Genomic DNA, 23,665 nt, shown 5'->3' on the forward strand with positions numbered 1-23,665 from the left:
CGCTCCTGCGTCCGTCCGTGCATCCATCCGTCCGTGCAGCCATCCGTGCGTCCGTCCGTGCGTCCGTCCGTGCATCTGCCTGTGTGTCCGTTCGTCCACCTATTCAACACTCCAAGTACCACCATCTCGCATCTTTTCATCATATATTCTTCATATAGAAGCACCGCCATCCAGCGGACATTCGAAGGACTGAACGAGAAAAGGCACACGCACACGTTCTTATGGCTTGCGCTTCGCGTGTACTTCCCACCTTTAACCACCTCGAGTTCATGGTATATAATAGTTCACTGTATTCATGGCACTGCGGCCTAACGCTCGTTAAACCTTCCTAAAACCTAGGAGGTTACGCCCATCGAGTATAACGTAGCAAGCCTTTCTTGTCTTCTGTGCGTTGTTGAACAATAAAAAATTTGCAGCGTGCGCGTTAACTAAGCCAAATTCCCCTGTCTGTCATCCACCCTTAGCAGCCATTGGCATGTACATTGAGCATTATCTTTTATTGTTCAACAACGCACAGAAGAAAGCTCTTACCAGCACTACTTTGGAGGTCGAAATGGTACACTTGTTACACACACTGCTACAACGGCTACGAGGGACAAACGGGTGCCTTGATAAGAAGCTTTGCCCCTAAAAATAACCATTTCCGCGTGGTAACTAAGGAGTTAAAACAAACACGAAGTGAATAATGTTAAGCATTACTTTGTATTTCCATAGTCTGCTTAATCGTATATATATATATATATATATATATATATATATATATATATATATATATATATATATATATATATATATATATATATATATATATATATATATATATATATATATATATATATATATATATATATATATATATATATATATATATTGGTTAGGAGTGAACTTGAAGGCATTATGTGGAAATATATGAGCACGCAAGGTAGAAGGAAAAGCACTTGACAGGAAAGAGGCTCAGTTACAACTGAACTTTTATTAGAAAACATTCATCGCACGAGAACACAAACGCGCAGGTGCAACCAACTGTCACTTGAAGGTTCCACCCTACCCCCTCCCCCCCCAAAAAAAAGAAGGTATACGTTTATTTACTTCAACAGCTAAAAAAAAGACACCTCTTTTTCACTTATTGCTATCCAAGGAACACTGATACAAGTGCTTTCGTTCGCCCTAATCTGTTCTGCTTCCATTATTTATCTGGTCATTTTGTGTTTTGATTTGCCCAGGAATCTCGTGCTGCCAAACTGCGGATTGCACCCACAATCCCTGCAGTGCATTGACAAGTGCATGCAGCTTGCGAGAACCTTCAAGTACGTCGCATGTTCTCGGAGTCGATCATTTAAACAACGTCCCGTCTGGCCGATGCACACTTTTCCGCAGCTCAAGGGGATTATGTACACAACCCCTGAAATACACTGTACAAACAGCGGGGCATGTTTTTAGTGCAACCGCTCTTGTTCACCCTTCCACGATTTCCTATCATGGGTCACAGTTTTGCCAGTTTGCAGGGAACCGTGAGAACAACGCGTACTCCGTGCTTGCGCCCAATCTTCATTAAGGAGTGCCAAATCTTGTGCACATAGGGCATGGCTACAACCATTTTTGTTGGCCTTGTTTCCGCCGTTTTGGTGGTACTTAACCTCATTAGTTTTGTGTCTTAAAGTTTCTTAGTGTTGTAATTCGGCAGAAGGGCAAGCCCATGCATAAATGTTTTATAAAAATTTGCAAATAGCCATATTTTTCGAGGCTGACCGCAGAGCAAGTCAAGGTAGCAAGAGTAAAACACTGCCAGCAGTTCCATATTGATGCTATTATCGCCTCATTACCTCTTTCGTTATTGTGAGAAAATTGGCTATATTTTGTACGCATTAGCAAATATTTTTTGTTATGTTATTAAAGATACCATGTAATATTATACATAAATATAGGCAGTTTACTATAATCCTTGTTTGTTCTCTGTCCAACCCTGCCATCCTCGAGTCTCTTAGCCTTATTGCTAATATATTACGCCCGATTGCCTACTGCGCAGCCCTCGTTTTTTAGGGGCGAAGCTCCTTAGGTTGGGTCGTTCCCTTCTTTATTTGTATCTACCCACCTCTAGTCTATGAATTGCTCACTAGATGGCGTTGTGTGTACGTGTAATTGGAGAGGAGGAGGAAACGGCTGAACATTGGATAATGTTCTGTAAAGGGCTTCGCCCTATAGTCGAAGATAATGGTAGCGAATTTTTTATAGGATTGGGGTTTAGTGACAGTAAAGTTAAATAGACTTTAAACGGGTACAAATAACCAAGAGGAGGCTAACTGATTGGTGGCTACAATAGAAGCGCAAGTGAAACTCAATCCTTAAACACACAGAGATAGTACTTAACTTTATGGCTAGAAGGCGTGAGCCACAGCCTGATCTAAAGGACACAGCCGGATGCATCCATCCATCCATCCATCCATTCTTCCGTCGTGAATATTATCACTAGTTGGGTTCGTGGTTTTCGTATAGTTGACGAATAAAGAGGATAGATGGTGCTGTTATAATAATTCACAGCATATGCACGAAGTGAATGATGATAAGTGGGGTGAAGCATCCGTCTGTCCGTCCATCCATTGCACGCTCTAGTGTGACAGGAGGAGACAGACAGACAGATGGCCCACTCATCCTAATCTACTCCGTGGCTATGCTGTGAATTTTTTTCTTGGGCTATTTGTTATTCTCCATCTTTCATTTCCACATGCAAGAACTAGCGGTATTGACTGGCTGTATACCATTCGCTTTAATGACTGTGCTAAATTTCGATAATTTGGAAGTGCCTGCCGAATGCGCTGCAGCCTATTCTTATTCTACGGTGAATTTTTTTTTCGTAATTAGACCAATCTCTTGGTGATTTCTAGCTCTACGTATTCCAGTATACATTCCAATGTATGGTAGACGATCTTGACATATTTGTTTCTCCAGTATATTCAGCATTACATTTATCACCTCGATATTAAGTTGAGGCGTACTTTGATACATGCGCACTCCCTTGTATCTCTTTATTACCAAAGAGTTTCCTAAAATTAACTAGAGGAGGCTCTCGGGCTACGATCGTTCAGCGTCCGCGGGAATAATTGGTAGTGCACGGCATTGCCTAGTCTTCATACTTGCGGGCGGTGAATCGCACTTGTGGCTTCTTTTATTGCTTTTTTTCGGTTTTGTTTAGAAGAACGAACCCTTTTGAACTTCATTACCAGATTTGAAATGGTAAGTCTAGAAGATTGAGGTCATCATCATCATCAGCCTGACTACGTCCACTGCAGGACAGAGGCCTCTCCCATGTTCCGCCAGTTAACCCGGTCCTGTGCTTGCTGCTGCCAATTTATACCCGCAAACTTCTTAATCTCATCTGCCAACCTAACCTTCTGTCTCCCCCTAACCCACTTGCCTTCTCTGGGAATCCAGTCAGTTAGCCTTAATGACCAGCGGTTATCCTGTCTACGCGCTACATGCCCGGTCCATGTCCATTTCCTCTTCTTGATTTCAGCAGTGATATCGTTAACCCCCGTTTGTTCCCTAATCCACTCTGCTCTCTTCTTGTCTCTTAAGGTTACACCTACCATTTTTCTTTCCATTTCTCGCTGCGTCGTCCTCAATTTAAGCTGAACCCTCTTTGTAAGTCTCCAGGTTTCGGCTGCGTAGCTAAGTACCGGCAAGATAGGACTGTTAATACCTTCTTCTTGAGGGATAATGTCAATCTACCTGTCATAATTTGAGAGTGCTTGCCAAATGTGCTCCACCCCATTCTAATTCCTCTAGTTACTTCAATCTCGTGGTTTGGCTCCGCGGCTATTACCTGCCCTAAGTAGACATAGTCTTTTACAACTTGAAATGCACTATTATCTATCTCGAAGCTCTGCTCTTTTCCGAGGTTGTTGTACATTAATTTCGTTTTCTGTAGATTAATTTTAAGACCCACTTTTCCGCTCTCCTTGTTTAACTCCGTAATCATGAGTTGCAATTCGTCCCCTGAGTTACTCAGCAATGCAATGTCATCGGCGAAGCGCAGGTTACTAAGGTACTCTCCATTAACTCTTATCCTTAACTGCTCCCATTCTAGGCTTCTGAAAACCTCCTGTAAGCACGCGGTAAATATCATTGGGGAGATTGTGTCCCCCTGCCTTACACCCTTCTTGATTTGTATTCTGTTGCTTCCTTTATGCTTTCTTATGTGTGCAGCGATGGCGTAGTGGTTAGAGCATCCGCCTGACATGCAAAAGGCCTGTGGTTCAAATCCCGGTGCCACGCAGTTCCCAACCAGATTAAAAAAAATCCGCGTGGTGATGGAACTGCATTAAGAGGTCTGGGGTGCGGCCTCACCGGTAACCACCGCCGGGAACGCACTCCCTCATCAGAGAAGAATTGGCCACCCTGGTGCAGTATCTGGCCACTACCTCCCACATGCGCACGTCAGATAGCTCATGGCCCTCAGTCCCCAGCAGTTGTGAAGTAACTGACCACGGCGGTGGTTATATCTGCAACGCAGCAGAGGGTGCTAAGAATCTCTGGATCCCGACAGGCCGCCATTGGAACCTGAACTTGGCAACGTTTAACGCCAGAACCTTTTCTAGTGAAGGAAGTCTAGCTGTACTATTCGAGGAGCTAGAGGGTGTTAAATGGGATATAATAGGGCTCAGTGAGGTTAGGAGGACCGATGAGGCTTATACAGTGCTACAGAATGGGCACGTCCTTTGCTATAGGGGCTTGGCTGACAAAAAAGAACTGGGAGTGGGGTTCCTAATTCACAGTAACATAGCTGACAACATTGAATAATACTATAGCATCAATGAAAGGATGGTAGGTATCGTAATTAAGCTGAATGAAAGATACAAGATGAAGGTGGTACAGGCTTACGCGCCTACATCCAGCCATGATGACGCTTCAGTTGAAAGCTTCTATGAAGACGTGGAATCGGCAATGAGTAAGGTAAAAACACAGTATACTATGGTGATGGAATACTTTAATGCAAAGGTAGGGACGAAGCAGGCTGGAAGCCAGGCAGTAGGAGATTATGGCATCAGTACTAGACACGCCAGAGGAGAGATACTAGTAGAATTAGCAGAACGCAATAATTTATGGATTTTGAATACCTTCTACCTTAGACGAGGAAACCACAAGTGGACATGGAGGAGCCCTAATGGCGAAAATAAGAACGAAATAGACTTTATAATGACTGCACACCCAGGCATCATGCAGGATGTGGAAGTGGTTGGCAAGGTACGATGCAGTGACCATAGAATGGTACGGTCTCGAATTCGCCTAGACTTGAAGAAGGAACGACAGAAACTGATACGCAAGAAGTCCATCAATGAGCCAGCACTGAGAGGGAAAGTACAGGAATTCAGAGTCTCGCTTCAGAACAGGTACTCGGCTCTTAGTTAGGAGAACAACCTTAGCGTAGATGCAATGAATGATAATCTGACGACTATCATTACGGAGTGTGCAGTGGAAGTTGGAGGCAGGGTAGTTAGACAGGACGCTGGCAAGCTTTCCCAGGAAACGAAGAATGTCATTAAGAAGCGTGAAATCATGAAAATCCCAAGTACAACAGACAAAATAGAACTGGCAGAGCTTTCAAAGTTGATTAATAGGCGCAAGTTATGCGATGTAAGAAGGTATAAAATAACATGGATAGAATTGAACACGCTCTGAAAAACGGAGGAAGCGTCAAAGCAGTGAAGAGGAAACTTGGGATAGGCAAAAATCGGATGTATGCACAAAGGGACAAAGAAGGCAAAATAACTATACCAATGTGGATAGGATAGTTAAAATAGCGGAGGAGTTTTACCAAGATATGTACAGTAGCCGGGACAACCATGACTTCAATATTATAAGTACTAGCAGTAACCCAGATGACACCCCACCAGTAATGATAGAAGAAGTCAGAAAAGCTTTGGAGAGCATGCAAAGAGGCAAAGCTGCTGGTGAGGATCAGGTAACATCAGATTTGCTGAAAGATGGACGACAGATTGTGTTAGAAAAACTAGCCACCCTGTTTACGAGATGTCTCCTGATGGGAAGAGTACCAGAGTCTTGGAAGAACGCTAAGATCATCTTAATACATAACAAAGGAGATGACAAGGACTGGAAGAATTACAGTCCGATCAGCTTGCTCTCTGTAGTATAAAGCTATTCACAAAGGTAATTGCTAACACAGTAAAGAAAACAATAGAATTCAATCAACCAAAGGAACAAGCAGGATTTCGAACAGGCTACTCAACAATCGACCACATTCATACTATCAATCAGAAGATTGAGGTTGTGAAGCACAACTGTTCAACATTTCCCGATTTTTGATTCATGACAAAAAATCTTCAAGCCACGCGAACACAAAGCAAGCCAGAAGTACGAAGTTTAGATACATCCGTGTACTGCCCATCATTTCCATGCTCGCTGAAGCGCCGTGCGTTGCATCTCCCAGTGACAGTAGCGCCAGAGTTTCCTCTAGTGTATATTTAGGAAACTCTATGCTTATCATAGAGTGAAACCGCAGAAGCCAGCAGTAATGCAGCTGGGTAGAATTACGTTGGCTGCATGGCAGTAGTCGTGGCATATCATTTAAAACCGAAATCGCTACTACAAAATGCATGGATAAATGCCAGCACTGCAGCATGCGTTTCTCCAGTTTTCGCAGTTCCGAGTTTCGTCGCAATAAACGAATGCAAAGTGCCAGAATGCATTTTATATTTCATGCGAGGAACACCACTTGTTTGCTTTTTTTAGTGCGATGTGTTTATTACGTGTAACGATGCACTGTGTTAAGCTGCACGAATCCTAGAAACAGGCCGCTAACGTTTTAAGGAAGCGACACATAAATTATGCATGATTACCAGTACGACGAGAACCACACTAGCATAAACTATACATGACTATCTTCGCGTGTGGCCGCTTTTGAATTGTTAAAGAGCAGATGTTCGCGCGTGGAAGGAACATAGTTTACAGACTCAGACAAGAGACGCAATGAAAGAAAGAAATCTTGTTCACACATTCTGTCCAAGGGCAGTATTCATTATTTTTCAGTACTTTTCGTGCTTTTGAGTTCTCTTTTAAAGCACTGCGACAAGAAGCAATCAATGCAATATTAGGCCCAGACAAAGTTCACACAACACATGACCCATGAGAAATATGTTTCGCTGGTACAGTGGTTGTGGTGCTCGGCGGCTAAAAATGTGTATCATTCTCTGATGAAGGCCGTGCAACGGCAGGAACGGTAGGAATATAATTACTTGCTCCGTGACTCTGCGGCTCCGGTAGACGAAGTCATATCCAACACTCTCGGCCTACAGAAGGTACATGGAGGTCTCCCCTCTACGGCCCAACTGTGGGGTAGTTAGTGATTTTAAGCACATGCTCAGGGAGTCCCCTCTTTGCAGCACCACACGGATCACGGATTGACGGAGGGAGACTTTCATTCCTTTCTCAAGAGCAACTACTGGTTGGACCAACTCCGGGCTGTCCAGAAGACCCATGATGCGGCACTGAGGCTTGGCTTCCTTCCCAACGTGGGAGTGGCCCGCAGTCTTGCCCCATTAAATGGGATAAAGATTCTTTTGGGCCAGAATAAATCTATCTATCTATCTATCTATCTATCTATCTATCTATCTATCTATCTATCTATCTATCTATCTATCTATCTATCTATCTATCTATCTATCTATCTATTTATCTATCTATCTATCTATCTATCTATCTATCTATCTATCTATCTATCTATCTATCTATCTATCTATCTATCTATCTATCTATCTATCTACATGTTTTCTGTATCATGTTGTGTACACTTGCGATTCGAGCATCATTTCGACAGGCCCACTTATAATAACACCAGTGTATTTTTTACGTCATCATGGCTGTTGTGAAAACATAAAGACCTAGCTTCCTTCAGAAAACATGTCGCAACTGTCTCCCACATTTTATTTATTTAAAAACCAGGGCACATGACCAACTTATCTGTATTTTATAAGCAAATATACATGCTCTCTACCGCAAAGTGTTGCCAAAAGCAACCTGGCGTCATATTATGAGTCTGCGGATTGCCAGACATCGGTGCACGCTTACTGGCTCCAAGAGCAAAACGGGAAAAATTGATGGCACTGTCTAGTGTTTCCAGCAACGTCGATTCTCGGCAAGGAATGGTGATTCTCGGAAAGAGATGCCAGGACACCATATCCCATACACCATCTAGCTTCAGCCATTTTTAACGTATGTCTTTCTGCACGATCTCGAGTCTGACCCTCGAGTTTCTTAGCTCGTCCTGTCTCTTTTCTTTTATAGTTGCACTATATAAACGTTTGGCTGCCCAGGCGAGCAACGCACAAAGCTGTTGCCAGGATGTCCGCCATGAAGTTATCTGGCGCTTCCGCCACCGTCCTTTTTCATCGGCATCAAGGCCGTCATGCACCCAGCTCCATCCTGCGACACAGATGATAAGCTGAAAGGCGATATTGCGAGGCTCGTGACGAATGAAGAGCTTCCCTTAAGCCCCGTTGCTGCTCTCAAGTTTCACCGTGCAAGGTTGTTTCCTGTCACCGCAAAGGACGTTTCCAAGGCAACGATTAATCTTTCTCCAGTTGTAAACAAAAGTTCCAAGACCTAATGAGTGCTCTGCGTGCTTGTATCTTTGCGTAATTATTGGGCTGTGATCACCAGCATTTTTTATTTGTATGATGTAAGAATACACCGGTGCACGTGCACGTAAGGCGATGGCAACTCCTTGTATATTGAGGGGATCGAGCATTCCACCTGCTAGATTTAAAATTACGTATCAAAGAATGTTCTGCCTTATAGACCAGAATATGAAAGGAGTGCGTGTCCAAGAACACCATCACAGTACCACCCGGACAGTACGTAGAACAAAAATTATATGATATATTAACCTCATAGTACTGTAAAGACTATCAAATATGCAAAAAATAACGTCACGTCTCCGGTCAGTGGGTAGCACATAGCATATAATTATCACAATATTGTATTTCGATTGGACAATAAAAGCAGTTACAGAAGAAGTTGTCATTGCGCCCGTGTATCGCATTGACGAATCGCGATGTGTGAAGGTTATCTTCAATGGCGAATCACTTCTCTCGCACATCATCTTCGCCAGGCGTAAATCGTCTCTACATACAAGGTGAGTCCGGTGCTGGAAATGCGTGGAGCTGGAGCATGAGAGAACTCTATCTATGCAAAAATGTAACACCATCCCTCGATCACTCCACCCTCCCCACAAAAGTTATCACTGCAGATTTAAGAGCGTGAAATGCCCTGACTGTTTTGTTCTTCAATCAACGACGCCAATGACAACACCAAAATTTCAGCGAAGTGATTTCTTTAATGCTATGCGTTCATAATTGCTAAGTTACCTTCATTTGCGGTAAATAAAATGGCCCTGGTCTGTTTAACAGACATATATGGCAGCCTCCAAACAGCTTATTTACTAACTTCGCCTACTGGCAACTTGCAGTATATGCGCGCAGCGTGAATTATTGTTTGAATTGACATTTTTATGGCTGAAAGATCACTACCAGGAGAACCGCAATCTGACCAAATAACGCTGAGAGGCAGAGATATGCGTTACGCAAAAGAGGCTGATACGCAAGAAGATACAAGCGCTAAATGAGAAAACTGATAGAGACACCCGCAAGTGTACTGAGACATCGACTGCTTCAGTTTGCTTTCGTAATTTATATCCTTGCCTTGAGTCTTGATGTGCTCGTAGATTGACTGGTGCGCAAGAACCCGGTTTGGCTCAACTGCCACAAATCAGTGTCTCAAGCTATTTTGCTAAAACACGTAAAAACCGCAATTGGCTTAGATTGTGAAGTTAGTACCCCCCAAAAAAAGAAAAAAAAATGACGTTTCTGTTCTTGAAGCATTCAGCCACCAACAGATAAAATGCACCGTGCGAGCCCATGGGTCCGAGTCCATTATTTGACTGACAGTTGTTTCAAGTTCCCACTTTTTGCACAAACCATGTTCCGTTCTTGTGCAAGTTAAGTAACATTATGTAGCCACGTTTTCATATGAAGATATATAATCATAGTATAAGCCACACACAACCCCCCCCCCTCTCTTTAAACGTCATTTTCCAATTCATACCACTCGCCTGAATGTAATCAACGATTAGCTAAGTTAAGCAGCTGAACGCTGCTTAACCAAGACAAGTAAACAAAAACCGTCAGGCCAGCGCAGAACGCGCAGCACTGTTAGAGTGAAAGCTGAAAGAGCGGTCTCTCGGAGCCTTTGTTAAACACTTTTTGGGTAATTGCTGAAAGCACACTGCAGTAGTAGAGTACCCACTTCGAGATAAATCATGCTAATTTTTGTGTGGTAGGGAGATAGCCAATATGCCATTCTTCTGCCATTCTTCAGAGAAGCATAGTATCCGCTACATACCTGAAAGGAACATCAATTTTCTTATGCTGTCGCTAACGACCATTAAACATTATACCTAGCACTACTGTAATGGGGGGGGGGGGTTAGCACCATTCGACAATCCAATAATTGCACAATTAGCATTGTGTGACAGCTGAATGTTCTTTCGATGTTCAAAGGCACTTTATTATACACAGATTAATGCGATTTCTTTTCCGAGATAAGGTCATGCATAGGGTCAGTTTGCTACGGAGTTTCAAGCACCGGCGTAGCTTAGTGGTAAAATACTGAGCTGGCACGCAGGGGAACGGGGTTCAAATCCCACTGTGAACTTAATGTATTTGATTACAAAAGCTTTCTGTCGTTTTGCACGACCGTATAGCTACAGACACGAGCCGACAACTACGGCGCACGCGACCCTTGTTGTAATCCCATAACAGCCTCCACTGTTAAAAAAAAAGCAAGTACTGTCATTATCTCTATACTCAGTCAAGTAACAATGGGTTATAGAACCAGAACTGTTTTGTAGGCCCGTGTCCTCAGATTTGGGTGCACGTTCTCAAGGTGTTCGGAATTTTCGTAGCCTTCCACTACGGCAACTCTCATAATCATACGGTGGTTTCAGGATGTTAAACCCCATATGTTATTATTATTATTATTATTATTATTATTATTATTATTATTATTATTATTATTATTATTATTATTATTATTATTATTATTATTATTATTATTATTATTATTATTCGAGTAAACTGTACGCTTGTTCTTAATGCAACACGTCGATAAACCGTGGATAGTTTCGAGCGAGGCACTGCATTGCGAAAACCCGGAACTCCCCGTTGGCTCGGATTCGAGCCGCGGGCTGAGAACAAAGCTTGAGTAAACATTGGGCCGAAGCACGCGGCCTTTCCGAGATCCAACCTCGCATTCCTCTCCGCCGTCTGGTTTGTTAGTTCAGTGGTGCCGTGTCTTAGGACCTTTGAGAGCACTGCCCAAGTTTTAAGCCTTCCATACAACGTGGTTCCCAAGCGAACGACTTAGCCCTTAGTGTAAAAACTGCCAAAATTTTTAGGTTTTTGTGGGTAAATACCGAAGCTTTTGTGGGTAAATACGTTTACGCCTTGAAGTGCTGAAGCTTTACAAGTTTTATTTCCCTTGTTGATCGTACAAATACAGCTTATTCCCTGGAACTATGTCAGAATGGAATGCTCGACCCTCCACAATAGTTGATGTCGATACCTTTGTACGTGAACTGGAAAACTTGTGTTGTGTGTTGTGAATGCAACCAAGATTTCTCTTGCGTTCTCATTTTCTCAATCTTGCTTTCATTTTTTCTTTATTGTTCTGATTACGATGTTTTGATGATTCTGTGATAGCGCCTCTTGTATGAACCACGCCGTGGACTGCAATATTGCTAAACAATAAATAAAGCAAAAATTTGGTAACTAGCATTTAATTCTTGTTGTACCCGCAGGTCGCGGGATCAAATCCCGGCTGCGATGGCTGCATTTTGGATGAAGCTGAAAATGCCGTAGTCCCGTGTGCTTAGATCTGGGTGGTCGAAATTTCCGGAGCCATCCACTGTGGCGTCTTTCACAATGGTTATAACCAGTAAGTATAGATATGCATAACTTAGAAAACAATACGGAACGTTACTCCAATGTGTGATGGACAGTTATCCCCAAACGACTCAAAATTCCACTAGTTCGTTCATAAAAGAAATTATAGAGCATACAAACGCGAATTTTAAGTTTTTTTTTCATCGTTTGTTTGCAGACCTTAACTTCTTTTATCAGTTAACCGGAGAAAATAAAGCTTCCCAACGGGGAATCGCATAAGCCAGAAAATGTGTATTGCACCAACGAAGATTGAAGCTTCTTTAACATGGCACTATATAGCTCATTAGTGCAACTGAGGTGATTGTAAGCTGTTTGAATTTTGTATTTTTATTATAGAGAAATGAGCGCAATGGTTTTGGCATTTTCATGTTTTCTTCGCGTCTATGTGAAAGTAGCTTTATACAGTCTCAGGATTACTCATATAAAGAAAGTATGTCAGGGGAAGCGAAGTGCTGTTGGGTGGCATCAAAGTCAGAATCGCTTAATGAGGCATTTCCTATCTGCTGGGAACACAGCTCTATATTTTAGTTAAACTAATTTAGGCCACCCCAGGCAGTATAAGAAAACTCCTTAGGAATCGATTCTGATCTTGCTGCGTCGGCAGGCATTCCTTGATTGCTTGTCTCGACACAAATGAAATCCAAGTCCTCGAAAACGGTGGGAGTCTGCAGTATATGAACATAACCAAAGCCTAAAGAATAACGTTCGCTCTGATGACGACTGATGTAAAACAGAAAGACGCGTCGGAGAGATCTGCCCCGTATCAGGCTTCCACTGCGCCCCTTTCGCTCCAAGAGCACGCCCTCTATGCGGAAGAAGGCTCTCCCTCTCGCGACTGGTTGGAACGCGGAGACGCTACTCTTCTCTAACCAACTCTCGCGTGCGCGCGCGTTCGCCAGCGCAGCGACTCTTCCACTTGGGGAAACTGCGGGCGGGCGCGAGGACGTTAAGCGCAGCCGTCGACGACGCCGCCTCCGAGCGCCTCTCTTGTTTGTCGGTTACTGGCTCCTCCGCGAAGGAATGCGATATTTCGGGAAGTCGGGCCGAACGGGGAAGCTGCCCTGAGTCAAAACAGGCGCACACCGTGCTGTCGACATGCCCGGCCTTCGCAGGGCCCCGCCACCAAGCACCGCCGCCGATCCGCGGAGAAGCGCATGTGCGGCAACACCACGGAGTCGAGTTCGCCGCCGCGCGAGTTGAGTGACTGAGTCGAGCGCCGAAACGACACGACGCTAACGCTGCGGCGTTCTGAGCGAACCGCTGTTTGTCGCTGGAACGACTGCCAAGAGAGAAGCGACGTCACGACGACGCGCGCGACTGCTAAGACGACGTTTAGCGGCGGTGGCGACCTTGTCGGACTTAACCAACCTGTCCCGTCGAAGAAGAGGACTTCGTTCCTCCTCAGACTACCTACGCTGACTTTTTCCTTCTTTACTTCTTCCCTCGGCCGTTGGAGAATCAGTGGTGGGCCGAGTTGCGCAGAAAAAAGCGGAGACGGAAACAGGTGAGTCTTGCTTGCTTCGTTTGCTAGTTTTGTTTTTTTTTTTTTCACCCATTTCACCTCCTTCATTCAACTCTTTCCCTGGGGAACGCTGACCTCTTCGCTAGTTGACGCACGTGGCAGCAGGACAAGCATGTTCGCATCACAGTAGTATAGAAAGAGTGGTTTATACACACACTCGTGATTACGTAAGTGCGTGTAAACGTGTTGCTTATAGCTGTGTACTCTGTTCAAGGAATCAGTTTAAAATAATAATAATGGTTTATATTTTACGTGCCAAATCATGATATGATTGAGATTCAAGTTACATTGGGGAACTAGGACCATTAATCGATCACCCTTTAGCGCACGTTCTTTAATGTGGGCCCAAATTTAAGCAAATGGTCGTTCTTTGCACTTCGCCTCATTGTAACACGGCCGCCGTGGCGGAAAATCGAACCCCCAAACTTAACAGCGAGACACGTCACCTAAGCAACTACTGAGAGCTACGCGTCATTATAACGTTAATGGCGCTGTCATACAATGTAGGTCTTTCGACTAGTTGCTAAAACCATTCAACAGTGGTGTGTACAGCTGTGCGTGAACATCGAATGCAGGAGCTTGTCACGCAACTCGTGTTGCCTTAACTGGCCTGAAACATTGCACACGCATCCGGAGTGCACAGTTACCACTTATTTTCCTTAGCAATTGAGCTACGTACATTGCTGGCCAGTGGTCACTCTGCTGAAGACGCTAGCATGTTCGAAAAACTTGTCGATGTGCTGCGTTTGCTGAAGCACACCAAAATTGCAATTCTTTTTTCCTTGAAAGGAACGAAAAAAAAAGAAGAGATTGGGCGCATATCATGACTAGATGTTTTGTTAATATTATACGGAAGTGTAACATGTCTGACTGCTGAATAGGAATGCTTTTTTTTACTCGGCAATTACCTTTCCCAACTTTCAGAAAACAACCTAGTAACTCGTTTTCTTTCTTAAAATAAAATACAGGGTGCTTTAGAACACGCCCTTCGTAAATTTTAGAAATTGATACGGGTATCGCTACACAGCTAGCAGTAGTCAATAACTGATATCTATAGCTTTAGCCACAGGCCTGCTTTGATCCTTTCAGTTTCAAAGCATGAAGTGTAAGTGGCGATCGTACTTGCAAACAGTAGAGTTTAGGAATACGCCTGTTTGGGGGCGAAGCTCCCTATGGCATGGGTCGTGCGTCCGCGATGTATGTAGTAGTCATCGTAGTAGTAGGTATACCCACCTCCACGACTGGACTAGAGGAGCGGCACGCGTGCACCCTTTTCAATTGAGGAGGAAACCCGCGCACGTTAAGCATTAATAAAAAGATAGTTGTTTCTGATGAAAATAACCTACAGAGACGAGCATTGATGACTTAATCTTCAATAAAATTCGCCTTGAGTTTGACACTTACTGAAAAAAAGTAGTATCCGAAGGACGCACTTTGGGCACTATCTGAGCAGAGAGGGTTGCCCCGTTAAACTCGCTGGGGGTAACCTCCTTGGTTTTGGCAAGGTCCAGCGAGGGCTGGGCCACAGTGCCATGAATATAGTGAACTAGTATATAGCTATGAACTAGAAGCGGTGAAAGATCGGAGTTGGACACGAAGCGCAGGCTGTTAGGAAGAGCACGAGTGCCACATCTAGTTCAGTCCTTGGAATGTCCGCTGGATGGCAGTACTTTTATATGCTTCCATATGCTAACTATATGATGACAAGATGCGACATGACGGTACTTGGAGTGTTCACAAGACGGACGGACGGATGGACGGACGAATGGACGTATGAACAGATGCACGGGCGGACGCACGGACGGTTGGACGAATGCACAGACGCACACGGATGGACGGGTGGGCGGACAAATGGACGGACAGATGGACGCATGGACGGACGCACAGACGGGAGATTGGACGCACAAACTTACTGACGCACGGATGGACGCATGGATGGTCGCACAGACGTACGTACGGGCGGACGCATGGGCGGGCGATAGAACGAACAGACGGATGGACGCTTCACCCCACTCATCATCATGCACTTCGTGGATATGCTGTGATTTTTTTAAGTTCATTAGCCACGGCTACATTTAATGAAGGACCACTGTGTGATATTTGTGCACACATAGTCATGCGTTGCAACACAACAGATTGTATCTTTTCTGGCACATCATATCGGGTGAGTGGTGTTCGATCTTCAACATTTCTGCTTTGTTCTTAAGTACTCTTTAATAGAACAGCGCTCGTGTTGTCCTCTTTGCTTTCCTTGCCTCGCCTTTCGTTTCACGTTTCTTGTAGCACCTTCGTGCTCGCGCTTCAGCCCTTATTACCATGAATTCCAACCAACTAGCCCAAACAAATAGCCGTTCTTTTTTAATAGAGTTTGGTGGCAACTTCACTTGCGTGCAGAGATTTCGGCATCTTTGACCAAAAAATAAGCACGACACTCAGGCTAATCCTAAAAGCTTGTGTTTGACACAGGCTTTTAAAAACTTAGAACAGCAACAACAGAGGGCAAAACGCGCAGCATTTATGCCACGAAGACAATTATCTTATTTTTAACAGACCTAAATGTCAAAAGTGTTATGAAATTCCCCCATGCCGGAAGTCACTACAATATATATATATATATATATATATATATATATATATATATATATATATATATATATATATATATATATATATATATATATATAGAGAGAGAGAGAGAGAGAGAGAGAGAGAGAGAGAGGAGACACAACCTTGCGTTTTTTACCTTTTATTTTCAATGGTTTCGACCAGTGGATCAGTCTTTCTAAACCGAGACCAGTCGTGTCAGAGTTTAGCTTTGAAACAACTATATACGTCAGGCTATTAGCTGAAAAACACTTTTATGCGGTTGTGCAAACTTTTAAATATCAATGTACGGGAAACATTTATTTACATTTGCACATACACGTTCTGCTTTCAATACCGATTCCTATGACGAAGGAATCAACTATGCTTTTTTTAAGCGAACTTATGTCATCTGCATACCAATGACAGGCTGATGTGTAGTACTGTTACAAATTTTCTTTTAACTTGACATACGTTAACCCTACTGCTCACATATAAGCATAGACATGGACGTATTTTAGGGCTGTATAACGCCTAAGTCGAACCACACTATTCACTGTTTAATTCAATGCATAAATATTAGTACGCACTATTAAACGAATGGTCCGAAGCTAAAACTAAACGGTGTGAAGCTCGATACACAGTGAAGCTGTTTGGCTTCATGTTTATTTATTACTTTACCTAGTCAGACCTTGATTGTAGCGTGGATGACCAAAGCATGAGCTTGGCTGTAGCGAGGCTGGAATCGGTTGTAATGTTATTGACCTTTTACTTTAAGAAGGTTGTCATCCTCACCGACTTTCGTGGTGCCCTTAGCAGACTCACCAGCAAGGAGACCGACAGCCCTATTCTGAATAGCATCATGAAATCCATTAATAATATTCTGTCACGCGGGGTATGCCTAGCTGCACAGTGGGTACTTTCGCACGTGGGTATCGCGGGCAATGAAGAAGCGGATCGCCTTGCTTCGTCATGCAACCATGATGACTGTGACTGTCCGGGAATTCTATGTACGATAGACTGCGCTCATCTGCTTATACACCGACACCTCCTAAAGCAGCACCCAGACCAGCGTGTGGCGCATGGATCGTTCCCTCCCCGTATTCGTGGCCGTGGCTTACCTCGTAGTTCCAGAGCGCTGTTGTAGAAACTAAGAGTGGGGTCTGTGCTGGTGCGTGAACGATTACACCGTCAAGGGCGTGTGGACAGCCCGTTGTGTGCAGCTTGTGGCTCCTGCGAAACACTTGAGCATCTCATAGTGCACTGTCCCTCATTTTCTACGCAGCGGTTTTTGCTGATTAAGGAATATACATTTCTAGGACTCAAGTGCGCGACCTTAGACGACTACCTCATTCCGAGTGGTAGTGCTTCCCGACGTGACCAGGCCCACCAAGCTCTCCTTACATTTATGAACCAAATGGACCTGGCCACCCGTTTATAGACGGTCTTTTTTATTATTCTTTTTTTCTTTTTATTATTTTCTTCTTTTTATTATTTTTTATTTATTTATTTTTTACTCATACTTGTTAAAGTCTACGTCGTTTTTTTTTCTCTCTTTCTCATCTTGTTACCCCTTTCTCCCGTCTAATCTTTGTTTACTCCGTGTCTTCCCTCCTCCCGAAAGAGTGAGCAGGCGTTGTGCCCCTGCAGGTGGCAGTTGCCAGCTTGCTCTTTCCCTGTTTCCTCTGTGTCCTTGCGTATCTGTGTATGCAAATCAAATAAATAAATTTACTTTAAGAGGGCTTAAACTAGGCTTTAACTTTTTTGAATTTTCTATTTAGATGTCTTGAACTTGCCTCTAACGTTGTTTTTACTTGGCTAGACCTTGGCTGTAGCGTGGTTGACCGTCACGTAAGATTGACCGGCTTTGCTGTGAATGGTGTTTTGCGTAGCTTAGTGTGAGCTTTGAGTCATTTCCTTAGGCAATCAGAGACCGAAGTTCTGAGAAAGCGTGCTTCCCAGCCCACGTATTCCGGATCTGCTCCCCGCCTTCCATTTCGTTCTCGTGTAGTGGTAGGCTTTACGTCTCGAATTACGGCTTCTTCCTTGGGAGCACGGTTTAGCTTCGGGCGACTCAAGGCTGTGCATGGTTAGGCACGACCTGTACATTTCTTCAATTTAGTAGACCAGATTTGAATAGTGAGATTCACCCAATTTCTGTAGCACGGACCCGCATACGACGATGACAGTTGATTCGTTCCTTGGACAAAGAAAACAAATGCAACAGCCTCGCTAGTAAAAAAGCCCGCTGTGCATACAATACTCTGGCATTGTAATTCAACATGTGTTCGTGGGTGCAGGTAATGAACGTCAACTTTTAGTGAACGAAACTTTATATAATAGTTGGAAGGGTAGCGCTAGTGTATACGCGGACTAAAGGAACGCACACTGATTTATATGTGGGGTTTAACGTCCCAAAACCACTATATGATTATGAGAGACGCCGTAGTGAAGGGCTCCGGAAATTTCGACCACCTGGGGTTCTTTAACGTGCACCCAAATCTGAGCACACGGGCCTACAACATTTCCGCCTCCATCGGAAATGCAGTCGCCGCCGTCGGGATTTGAACCCGCGCCCTGCGGGTCAGCAGCCGAGAAAAGAACGCACACTGACTCACAGACTGAAGTCGGAAATTGAAAGTATGAATTTCAAACTTGGCCAAGAAATAGCAGCCATATACTCAGCTCTAATTTCATTTGTATGTTTTATTTGCCATCAAAACCTTAAAAGCCTATTGAACATAGATAACGACTGTACACACTCTTCTTTAAGAGTTGCCAATGTAGATGCACTAAGTTAACGCTTGCATAAACAAAGAACAGCAGAAGCAAACGAAAACTTTGTGCGTTGATTGAATCAACGACAAGGAATGAATCAACGACAACGGCAAGGTGAGAGACGTCTCAATAACGACAACGTAGTGGACGCCGTATCAATTAGCTTGTCCTACGTTCTGTTGTAGCAAGTACTCTGAAGTGCTACATCAGAAAAGCATTGAATGAACTTGCTGCCTGCGTACGAATAACTGTGGCGAAAATGGAGCACTTTGCGTCGTCGCCGACATCGGATTGGGTTATCACCACATATAATCAAGCAAAAAGATTTTCTTCTTTTTTGCGCAGTGCCAGTTGATACTGTGCGCACTCATCCAGGCAGATAGCCTTCTTGATAACACTCCAGGGCTTGTAGCATTTTAACACACGGCTTGTTGTGCCTCATGCCCGATTTCTTATGTCACCTGGCGCTATTTAGTTGCCGGATTAATAATAATATCTGGGGTTGTGCGTCTAGAAACCACAGTGTACATGCATGCCTATGAGAGGCACGCTGCAATGGAGGGCTGCGGTAATTTCGATCATCCGGTCTTCTTTGTTATGCATTTACATCAAACAGTAAATGAGCCTCTGGCATTTCAAATTAATCTAAATGTGTCCGCCACTGCCGGGATGGAACTGGTGACCTTCGAGTTCACAGCTGAGCGCCTTCACAACTGCTCTGCCATGGCATATTTCGTTGTTGTGGGAATAAGTTTGAAAAAGGCACGCAGGTCGTACGATGCTTGAGAGTGCAGCGCTAATTCGAAGCCAATGTCAGGCAATCCACTGAGGCCAGATACAGCACCACAATTAATTCTTGTGTCGGCATAGCAATAAAGAAACGCGTCTGAGGACTGAGGCATGATATGTCGATAAACGTGGTAGCTCATATTTTATCCAACCACCGAATAAGATGAATAAAGATAAAATCAAATGCTTTTTATTTTTCTCGTACAACATGCGTGCCAGATTAAAGGTTTCGCATATCGCATGGGCGCGCGAAGATAAGTTTTCGCGCCTTCTTTCTTTCCCGCCGTTGTGCGCATCTTCAGTTGTTAGTGGACATTTGTGGTGCCCTGTTTTTCTTGTGTCCGTGTTGGCTCACCCTGTCTTTTGGAATAAAGCAACACTTCCTTCCTTGGCAACAAAAAAAGACGCCTCGCGTCGTACCACGCATGCCGGAACAGAGCCTCGGCACCTCTTGGCCCGTGACATGGGGTTCCCGCGCTGGGGTGCGGTGTGGTTTCACCGGTTCGTTCACCGCGGGGCAGGACCTCAAGCCTGCGCGTCACGCAGCCCTTTCCCCCGGTTGGCGATCGTCCAGAGCGATTGAGTCGGCCCTCTCCGCTCGTTGACAAGCGCGGGTCCTCCTGTCGGGGTCAAAGCAGATGGATGGCTTCCCGCCGTCGACGGAGAAAGCGCGCAAAGTGGGGAGCCACGCATCCGTCCCCTTCTGTCGACAAGACGCCTTGACGACGCTCGTACAGGCGTCTCCACAACGCGTCACCAGGCCACACGTTTACGCGCGTGAAGTGACGTAGCTTGCCGCCATGCGGTACTCTTCGTATACACTGCGGAGGCGAGGTCGCTGATTGGACACGCGAAGAAACCTTGAGCGATGGACGCGCGTGAGGACGCGGACGTATTGTTCCTTACTGAGGTTAAGTTGCGGACAGCGGTGGCAGCGTGCTGGGCTGTTCATGCGTCACACACTGGCGCTGCATGTGTCCTTGAAAGCGGCGTCCCATGTGACGCTCCACGTGGTTTTTATGCAGCCATAAAATATAGAAGCGTGCGGAAGCATTAACACAAGTAAAAAAGCAACAATAAGAATAGTTGATAAAAACATTCGGCACATCCCACGTATCTTGGGAATCAATGTGTGGTTTTGGGACGTTAAACCCCACACTCAATCAATCAATTGGGAATCGATGTCATGGGAAGCATGCGGAGGGAAGGTGATCACGTTGTATTTCTGTTATTGAGCGAAACGTTAAAAAATTTCGCTATAGATATGTACAAACGTCTTACGCACAGACATACATTGAACAGTCGCATAAGGTTTACATAACAAGTTGTCCCTTAGCAAGCCTCCCTGGGGCCAGTTCATGCCACAAAAATTTTACCAGCCCATTGGTTCTACCCATAAATACTGCAGTAAATTTGAAGTGCCTGCAGGCTTTTATGCAATACCAATATTGGGTGAACAAAGTTATTCACCAATGGAGCGCTGAAATGCTGTGATATGCATGCTGATCAAATTGATACTAAGATGGAGTGGTGGTTATGATGCGCAGCTGCTGACCTGGAGGTCTTGGGTTTGATCCCGGTCGCAGCAGTCACATTTCGATAAAGGCGATGAGCTAGAGGCCCGTGTATTGCCCGATGTCAGCGTGCGCGAAAAAGCACCAGATGGTCCAAATTTCCTGTGCTCTCTTTTAGGACGTCTCTTATTATCAGATCGTGGGTTCGCGACGTTACACCCCAGATATTGTTATCAAATGACTAATGAAGATCATCTGGGAAACGTCAAGCACGTCCGGCAGGTGAGACGAAACATGTCGCGGCAAAAAATACGCCCACTTCCTGAATGGAAAGCATTGCATAAGCCTACACCTACCAGTTTTCTTTCCATTGCTCGCTGCGTCGTCCTCAGTTTAAGCTGAACCCTCTTTGTAATTCTCCAGTTTCTGCTCCGTAGCTAAGTACCGGCAAGATACAGCTGTTATATACCTTCCTCTTGAGGGATAGTGGCAATCTACCTGTCATAATTGGAGAGTGCTTGCAAAATGTGCTCCACCCCATTCTTATTCTTCTAGTTACTTCAATCTCGTGGTTCGGCTCTGCAGTTATTACCTGCCCTAAGTAGACATAGTCTTTTACAACTTGAAGTGCACTATTATCTATCTCGAAGCTCTGCCCTTTTCCGAGGTTGTTGTACATTAATTTCGTTTTCTGTAGATTAATTTTAAGACCCACTTTTCCGCTCTCCTTGTTTAACTCCGTAATCATGAGTTGCAATTCGTCCCCTGAGTTACTCAGCAATGCAATGTCATCGGCGAAGCGCAGGTTACTAAGGTATTCTCCATTAACTCTTATCCCTAACTGTTCCCATTCTAGGCTTCTGAAAACCTCCTGTAAGCACGCGGTAAATAGCATTGGGGAGATTGTGTCCCCCTGCCTTACACCCTTCTTGATTGGTATTCTGTTGCTTTCTTTGTGAAGCACTATGGTAGCAGTTGATCCCCTGTAGATTTCTTCCAGAATGTTTATATATACTTCATCTACGCCCTGATTTCGCAGTGTCTGCATGACGCCTGATATTTCTACTGAATCAAACGCGGGGTTCTTTGACATGCCCCTAAATATGAGCACATGGGCCTACAACAATTCCGCCTCCATCGGAAATGCAGTGGTCGCAGCCGGGATTCGACCCATGACCTGCGAATCAGTAGACGGGTACCTTAACCACTACACCAACGCGGCGGGGCTACACCTGAAATAGTCTGTCAAGTGAATAGCTGCAGGCTATAACATACGTGGACTTCTATCAAAACATTGCTCTTTATCCGCCATAAAGCAAGTAATATATGCCAGTGCCTGACGAATCATGCCTTTCAGCTTGGTTCGTCAATCATATTCGCAAGAGTTAAGGCAGTAAATGTATCTTCATGACATGTTTAGATGAACCTTTTCGTTCGTTACAGCTTCTAAGCACCTCCTTTTGCAGTTAGAGGTGCCTTTTAGGGACTCAATGAGAAATATTCGGTTAAAGATGTGCACTATACCATTATGTATTTCATGACGACGTACTTTATTTAGTGAGAACCAATATAATGGCCATTTCAAAGCAGAATCGTTTGCTTTTTTGTTTGAGTCAAAGTGGCAGTGGCATAAACAGCGGCAATAAGCAAACTAAAAAAACAAACAAATAGAATAGAAACAAATAGAAAACGCTTACAATCAACCTCGTTATTGCGCAGAACACGAAAGTCGGGCCGAAAGTACGTCGACTACACTACTCGTCTTTCTTGTCGAAACACGCACAGCGGTAGCGGTGTAGGGCACACTTGTGACTCAAACCATTCTCTTCAGGCGCCGTCTGCGCACGTGAGCCTGCCGAAGGATGAAAACAAGCTGCAACAACGTGTCCCTAAGCAGCTGTTCGCAGCCGCTTATTGATGCGGTGTCTGAATAGCAGAGTGAGTTTTGATCTTTTCGGTCTTTGTCTTTTGGGAGAGTGCTTCCAAGCGACTCACTGATAACTCGACACCAGATTTTACGCCAATGCTTATTCCGTTCCTTGCGTTGCCATCTATCCTCCCTTTTCAATATACATACGAGCATGAAGGTTAAGAGGGGTTTTGATATGCCTATGAATGCCTATTTTTGGCGTATGTGCTTGTGTCTATGAGTGCCTATATTCAAAGCCGGTGGTTATATATGAACAGTCCATAACCTCGAATTTCGCTTTATAGTGCTGTTTCAGGTTGTTATTTATGTTACCGGCCAACATTGATTGTTCATTACTCCAAGGGATTAAAACAAGTACTCTACTTAGACCAAGTCCCGAAAAAAAAAAAAAACCCACAAGGATCACTCGAGTGCGACGCGCCAACCAGATTACGCCACCGCGCTGACGCGGTGAAATCGCTTGGCAAATGCGGTATCGCGGAGAATCATCAGGAAAAGTAGAAAGAAGAGCAAAAAAAGGTAAAAATGTGAGGTG

The 23,665-nt window shown here is 44.4% G+C and overlaps 2 protein-coding genes across 7 annotated transcripts in view; one reads left to right on the forward strand and one right to left on the reverse strand.

Moving 5' to 3' along the window:
* Nucleotides 1–23,665, reverse strand: part of LOC119174023 (uncharacterized) — a 95,308-nt gene that overhangs the window by 20,176 nt on the left and 51,467 nt on the right. Inside the window, exons 1-2 of one of the 4 annotated variants that reach the window (XM_075894824.1) lie at nucleotides 22,898–23,039; nucleotides 17,241–17,352 (exon numbers count right to left, since the gene is read on the reverse strand). The exons of 2 other annotated variants lie outside the window; for them this stretch is intronic. The gene's annotated coding sequence lies outside the window, so the exon portion shown is untranslated. Of the gene's footprint in view, nucleotides 1–17,240; nucleotides 17,353–22,897; nucleotides 23,046–23,665 lie in introns of those variants that run through there. One more of the 4 variants, XM_075894823.1, reaches the window with a different exon arrangement.
* Nucleotides 12,878–23,665, forward strand: part of LOC119175035 (MFS-type transporter SLC18B1) — a 37,284-nt gene continuing 26,496 nt past the window's right edge. For 2 of the 3 annotated variants that reach the window (XR_005110234.2, XM_037426209.2), the window contains exon 1: nucleotides 12,878–13,518. The gene's annotated coding sequence lies outside the window, so the exon portion shown is untranslated. Of the gene's footprint in view, nucleotides 13,519–23,031; nucleotides 23,139–23,665 lie in introns of all 3 variants that reach the window. The other variant, XM_075894826.1, reaches the window with a different exon arrangement.

The sequence above is a fragment of the Rhipicephalus microplus genome, chromosome 5, assembly GCF_043290135.1.
Source record: "Rhipicephalus microplus isolate Deutch F79 chromosome 5, USDA_Rmic, whole genome shotgun sequence".
NCBI lineage: Eukaryota > Metazoa > Arthropoda > Arachnida > Ixodida > Ixodidae > Rhipicephalus > Rhipicephalus microplus.